The 6,983-nt window shown below is 31.6% G+C and overlaps 1 long non-coding RNA gene across 1 annotated transcript in view; it reads right to left on the bottom strand.

Moving 5' to 3' along the window:
* Positions 1-3,257, bottom strand: part of LOC111084924 — a 32,162-nt gene extending 28,905 nt beyond the window's left edge. The window contains exon 1 of the long non-coding RNA XR_002609809.1: positions 3,122-3,257. This is a non-coding gene — a long non-coding RNA (uncharacterized LOC111084924). The remainder of the gene's footprint in view (positions 1-3,121) is intronic.
* Positions 3,258-6,983: the final 3,726 nt, after the last annotated feature.

Genomic DNA, 6,983 nt, shown 5'->3' with positions numbered 1-6,983 from the left:
AACAAATAATTTTGAATATAAACTTGTTTTTTAAGCCTTGTAGGATTGATACAGTTTTTAATCAGGACATTTTCTTGTTTCCTACACGAAAATAGTATACGATTTTGGAAAGAAGAAGGTCCAACTTATGGACCAGGATCCAAGCATAATAATACAGGTGTTTGTTAGTTTGTGTCTGAACACAAAAATACACAAAGGACTATCTTCCTGTTCCAACCGCGGATATCGAGCCTAGAGTTCATAGCATTATAAGCCTCCAAGTAAAGCAGAAAATAAATAGCATAGTTCAGAGCTTAACAAGTTGTAAAAAAGAGTATTTACACTTATTATTTTTTCTTTTTTACTCTAGAAGAAAATGGATCCCTACTCCCCTGTATCCACCTTTGCCATAATACCCACCTGTTTAATTTGAAGTTCAATATCACTAGTGTGAACAATAGAAACAAACAGATGCACTTAACATAGGTTTGTTTTGCGTCATATACACTGTAAATATAATTTGTTGTTGTTGTTTTATATTGATTTATTATTAAATGTCTTAAGACTTTCTATACATGATGACAACGTATGTTGTCATTTGCAATATAAAATAATGAAACTTAAACTTTAAAAAGAAAAACAAAAAGACTATCTCAGAACAAAGGCAAATCAAAATTAAGTTCTCATCTCCTTGCTGAAAATAAGGCATAATAGTTAAACATTCTCTAAATAAAATATCTTACAGGGTGAGTAGGTCAAGGAGAAAGACAAATTAGGCCCAACTAAGTCATTCCTAAGTTCCCATTTTCTATTCACCTTACCGTCATATACCACATCTCGTAGGCTAAAAACATAATATTTTAACTCCTTAATGTTATTAAAAAAACCATTGACAATTTTGCGTACTTTGTTGTTTTTGAATGAATTAGATGGATTAATAACAATGCTTAAGTTAATGATGTCTATATTATCCTTTGTATAATTAAACATGGCATGACATGTATTTTCTCTGCTCGGATCTTAATCAGCCAATAAGTACAAATTAAAGTTAAACACGTAAAGTTTTAACCCAATGCTACAGATGTAAATTAAGTTTACCACGTTAATTCGTACTATTGTCATAAAATATTAACTACTTATTATTCTTCATTCAGAAATATATACAGATATACAAATAAATATATATATATATATATTTATATACATATATATTTGGATTTTCGAACAAGAAGAATGAAAATATTTTTTTATAAATTTCAATGCTGACTGAAGAATGGAAACTATTTTCAATGAACACGACAAAGCACTGTAGATAAATGTTTATTTATTCTACCTGACATTTCAGCTTATGCCTTTTTCAGAGGTCTATAGCGTCATGATTTTAAATTATAGTAACCGAAATAATTTAAAACTCCAACAATATAATGGAATGATGCACAGTGAAGCGTACTAAAAATATTTGATAAAAATATTGTTGAACGGATTAGAGACGAAGGTCATAAAAGTAAAAAATAAATAAAATCATACATAAAATATTAATAATATTATAAAGGCCAGGCATTGTATCTATTAATAGAAGGGCGTTTGGATTGAATCAAAAAATATTCTTTAAATTTTCTGTCAAGAAAATTGTCACAAATCGGATAAGGTGTCTCGTTAATTATGCCGTGTGCGTTGATGTAATGTGGTTGCTTTAATAGTTTTATTTTGAGTTTACTTACTGACTAAGTATTTTTTTGTTACAAGTTACAGCTTTTACAGTAAGTAAGATTGGTAGTTAGAACGGTTACGACGTTTCGATCACTGATGTGAAGATCGAAACGTCGTACCCGTTCTAAATACAAATCTTACTGTAAAAATAAAAGCTGTAACTTGTAATAAAAATATTGTTGTTTTAACATCTACTTTTATGACTTGCGACTCTAAACCGTTAAACAATATTTTTAGTACGCTTCACCGTGCACCTTTCTGTTAGATCGTTGTAGTTTTATATTCTTTTCGGTTACTATAGTGTTGTAACCTGATAGATTCTGGAAAAAGGCGTAAACTGAAATGACGGATAGAACACTAATCTGAAGCTGTTTGTCGTCTTCACTGGGAATGAAAATTATTTGTATACCATTGCGTGATTGCGTCTGTTAAACAGATCCCTGTTATAAGTTGAACAATAAGGCACTTTCAACAAGTGTGATGTAACATTATTTTGCTTACACCAAGCACTGCCTATGCCGTTGGTTGGCAAGAAATACAAGTTAGTCAAATACATTTTCAAGTCATCGAAGTTTGTTAGACTATTCAGAATGTTTGTTGAAGTAACTCATATAAATTTAAATAAATATATACATATTAACTCGGGAAACAATAATGTTGATTGATGTTAATAATCCTGAACGTTTAGTGAATCAAACAATACAAGTTAAAAACAAAGTGTTAACTCTGGGACATATAATGTTGATTGACGCTAACAATACAAATTATTAACAAAATATGCATATTAAGTCAGCAACCTGCAGTTTTCTGTTATGGTAATAATGCACGTTAGTAACAAAATATCAATTCAGTTTCTGGAACTTAATTTTATCATTACAGTTACGTTTGGTGCAAGAAATTAAAAAAACAACAACAAAATTTCAAATCGACAACCTGCATCATCTATTGACTAATATAAATAATACAAGTTGGTAATTATGTTTCAAGTCAGAAACCTATATTACAATCTTTATAATGTTTGTTAATAAAAACATTGATTGCACGTGAAGTTGAATATACAGCTTTCCATGTACAAATTATTTGTATGGAGCTTCCGAAACGATATACCATTCTTAAATTCTCATTATTATTATTATTTGAATATGTATCCATTTGTTTAAGTAGCGTTTGTCTGAGAATAATATTTTTTGTCGATCGCTATGACAAACTAAGTATACTGTCGACTAAGGAAATGAAGACTTTGTTATATTTAAGTTACAAGCAATCATCTACTGTATATAGAAACAGTATGAGTTAAGACACTGTTTTTCATCCCATGAGAATTGAACGGAAATATTATTTAACATTCTGATCAAAAGGATGAAGTTTTATATCAACAGTTAAAGCAAAAGTGTTAACACCATTTGTGATATAGAGAACAAAACTAACTTACTTGATAAGTTATGATTTCAAATCGTTTTTGCAAGAACCAGAACACGTGCTGGTACCACACACAAAACACGCGGGTTTAAGCCACTTTGTCTGCTACGTATCACATCGAACTTTGTGTGTGCAAGTCTTGTGTTAAGGGCAGACTGCCAGCTGATGCAGACGGCACACAGGCTGCACGAGCTGTAATGGCCATATTGATCGGTGTGCCTTCTGTGCGTAACTACACCTATGTCAATAATCCATGGTACAAGCGGTGTAAAGGAAGAAGAGAGGTGGATAATGGGGAGAGATTACCACAGAAATCAACATGGATATTTTATATCGCAAGAAAATCGTGATAAGACAGAAGTTCAATTGGAAAATTCCAAAATTCAGGAAATTATGGTCTACTTATATAACGACTTTATTATTTCCACAAAAATATATAATTACTTAATTTCTCAGAAATAAATGAAAGAAAAGTAAATACATTGATATTTTTTGGGTGAAAGATTTAAATTCAAAATATTTATGTTGATTACATTTATATAAACGGTGTAATTACAACAATATTTTTTTTTATATGTATCTAACGACTTTAGAAATCTACAGTTGCTTTAAGATTTACATCAGGTTGCTCTGAGCCTGGAAGAGTAGCGTAGTGGCTAGCGCACGTATCAGATTGGAAATCTCAGGGTCTAGTGTTCGAAATGTGGCGTTGCAAAACACTCTTTGCACTTTCAGTTGTGGGTGCGTTGTAAGAATGACAGTCAACCTCGCTATTCGATTAAGAATAGAAGGCAGCTTGCCTTCCTTTTGGTTCGTAGTTCAAAATTAGATATACCTTAACTGAATAACCGTGTTTCAAATTCAAATATTAATATATTAGAAGCTATGATGCATCTCTTAGTATCTAGTCACAGAAACCTGTTTTTTGGTGACTGATGAGACAAGATAAATTTATTTAGATTCTAAATGCTTAAGTTGAATCACGAGTTTCATATCTAAGGTACCAATGAAATGTTTTTGAGATTAATGTACTTTTTTGTTGTCAGTTTTTAACTTTTATTTGGTTTCCTTGTAAACATGACATAACTTTATGTCACAGTATTATACTAATCATATATTTTTGGAAGAAGGGCGTTTCTGACTTGGGTTCACTTTGTTTTAAGCTATTTAAAAACGTAAGAATGCTTTCAAAGTGTGGATAACAAAATCAGAGCGAATGTCAATATTTAGTTTAATTATATATCACGCATACTTAAGAGAAGTTTTATCTCTGAATTTTCAAAGCTTAGAATGTTTAAACATCTTTCGTCTTGTAGATGAGTACGTTGATACAAGACGAAAACAGGGTTCAACACGTTAGGTTATAGATTGATTCATTAATCATTTCCTCCACTATGATCCCACTGTAACTCCCTATTGAACAGGTATAAACCAACACAACCTATACATTTGTATCAAATTTCCCACTTTAATGTACTGAATAAAAACTACAGTAAAATGTATCACTGTACGTTCTGGTGAGCCAGTTTTAAAGCTCGTGGTTCAGTTTTTTCGTTCAGCTTTCTATATCAAACAGTCTTATGTCAATAATGTTTTTGTTTAACGTCTTCCATGCGGTAATAGTTCATGAATAGTTTGGTGTGAGAAAAGTCGTATTTATAGTTTATGTTTATATATGTCACGTTTCAGTGTTTATTAATCTAGCCACGACTAAGTTCGTTTTAAACACTAATCCAGTCACACTATATAAATAGTAGTCATAATGGATATTCGTTTCAATATTAAAGCAGTCACAGTACTGTAAATTTCTGCCATTGTTATATCATCTTATAACTAGTAGATTTAGTAGTAAAGAAACGTTTTAAATATTCGGTTCCTGATTTTGGAGAGAAAACAAGATTTCATGGTTGACTTGTAAAAATCTAGCATTATAGGAGAACGAGTCTCTAAAGATATGCCAGTCAGGAATATCAAGGCTTTACAACTGCTTGGGCAGGTTGTTGGTCAACAACGAATGTGAAATTAAAATAGTTGACTATTCTTGACTACTCTTCTCCTGAAGAAAAATAGCAAATTATTTGAAAGCGCTAGAGTTTTGGATCGTTTTTTTTTACTTAATTGCACATTTTGTATGTGAACCTGTGTGATAACTCTTTTATGTTGGTTAACAATCTGAATTTGAGAGTGTCCGTGCACCTGTCGCCTGTCGGTGGAGAGAAAGTCTACCTCAGGTTTCCTGTTAGTGTTTGGTTGAGCTTTATAGTTGTTGTTGTTTTTAGGACTTCGAACTCTTTCTGTTCCAAGTCTTGTCTTTCTTTACATTTGATCTTCAGTTAGTTTAATGAGATTTATTTCACTATATTTCGTTCAGCCTCACACAGTATTTTCAGTTTAATAAAGCTTTTCTTTTGTTCTACCATCCATCTACATTTCGATGTTCAAGTTTAGTAAGTTGTATGAAATAGACTTTATTATTTTATTTGTCTTCTTTTTTTTCTTGCTACACAAACCCATTTAATATGGTATATTCTGTCCCTGAATATCCTGTTGTCCTGCGATTTCTATTTACTGTATATCCGTAATTCTTACACTGAAACACCATAACTGTATAAATAAGTTGTAACATTAAAATAGACCAAAATAAGATTTGGTCTTCATACTAAAGTGGTTAAAGTTATAGTTGGTTGCACTGAAATTTGTCACAGTAAATGCTTGTTTGAAAAACTGGTTATATGAATGGCTTCAAGAAGGATATTCAGACTTTGCTAACTTCCGTGTTAATATGTCTGATATTTTAATCTAGAAGGGTTCTTTTGTCTCTCTGTTTCTCATGTGTGGTTCATATCCTATTACTGTAGCGTTATTCCAGTATACTGTATGGACTTCTTCTCTAGTAGTAGTTTACGTCTATCATGTTCCTGAATTCCGACTTTTGTTGATCTTTTTCTTTCTCCAATGTATTAGAGCCTGCATTAACAAAAGGTGTTGTAAGTAGTATTCTTATTCTCCATTAGGCTGTTTGGTTAACACTAACTGTAACAATGTGATCTTGCGCTTTCTAAAGACTGCTTAGACTTTACTTTGTTTGGATATCCCTCAAATATTTTCAAAGAGACTAGTTCACGAAACATCAAAATGAAATTCGAACTGAGACAGTCAAACTGCCAAATGTATGTCACAGTATATCCATGGTCTATCTAATGGGTCACCAACAAGTCATTTTCTCCGTCCAATAGTTAACTGCAGAAATTCATCACACCACTTTTTAACTAGATATCTTAATCATATAAGGTCAATATTAACTGGGAAACATCCTCACATGTTGTGTCTCAGTAGCACAACGATAAGTATGCGGACTTAGAATGCTAAAATCCAGATTCGAATCCATGCAGTGGACACAGCAAATAGTCCAATGTGGGTTTACTCTAAAAACAAACAAACAAATCTCACATATGATTACCTCAAAGGATATAATGACCAGTTTCCATGTATCCAGTCCATTCAGTAACCTATAAACCCTTGAAACATTGCATATACTTCGCTAACAGTTTACAAATGATAAAACACATTTAACTGACTATTTCTTTAATAACAGAACTCACAACTATGTATGTCTTAAGAATATGTCCAAAATCAAGAAAAATACTACCACCAACAATAAAAACGCAAAGCCATGGGCTCACACCTACACGAGTATTTAGTAGTCTCTAGATGTGTCGAAACTTAAGCGATCATTTTAGCTACTAAACGTCACAAATATTGAAATCCAATCGTAACAAATTTATAATTTGCACTTAATGACAGTATATATATATATATATATATATATATATATTGTAACGAATTTCTTGTTATATATTTATCTTAATATCAAC

The sequence above is a fragment of the Limulus polyphemus genome, unplaced genomic scaffold (genome assembly GCF_000517525.1).
Source record: "Limulus polyphemus unplaced genomic scaffold, Limulus_polyphemus-2.1.2 Scaffold172, whole genome shotgun sequence".
NCBI lineage: Eukaryota > Metazoa > Arthropoda > Merostomata > Xiphosura > Limulidae > Limulus > Limulus polyphemus.
The sequence above is the reverse complement of the archived record's forward strand: the minus strand, read 5'-3'. Positions and strand labels throughout refer to the sequence as shown.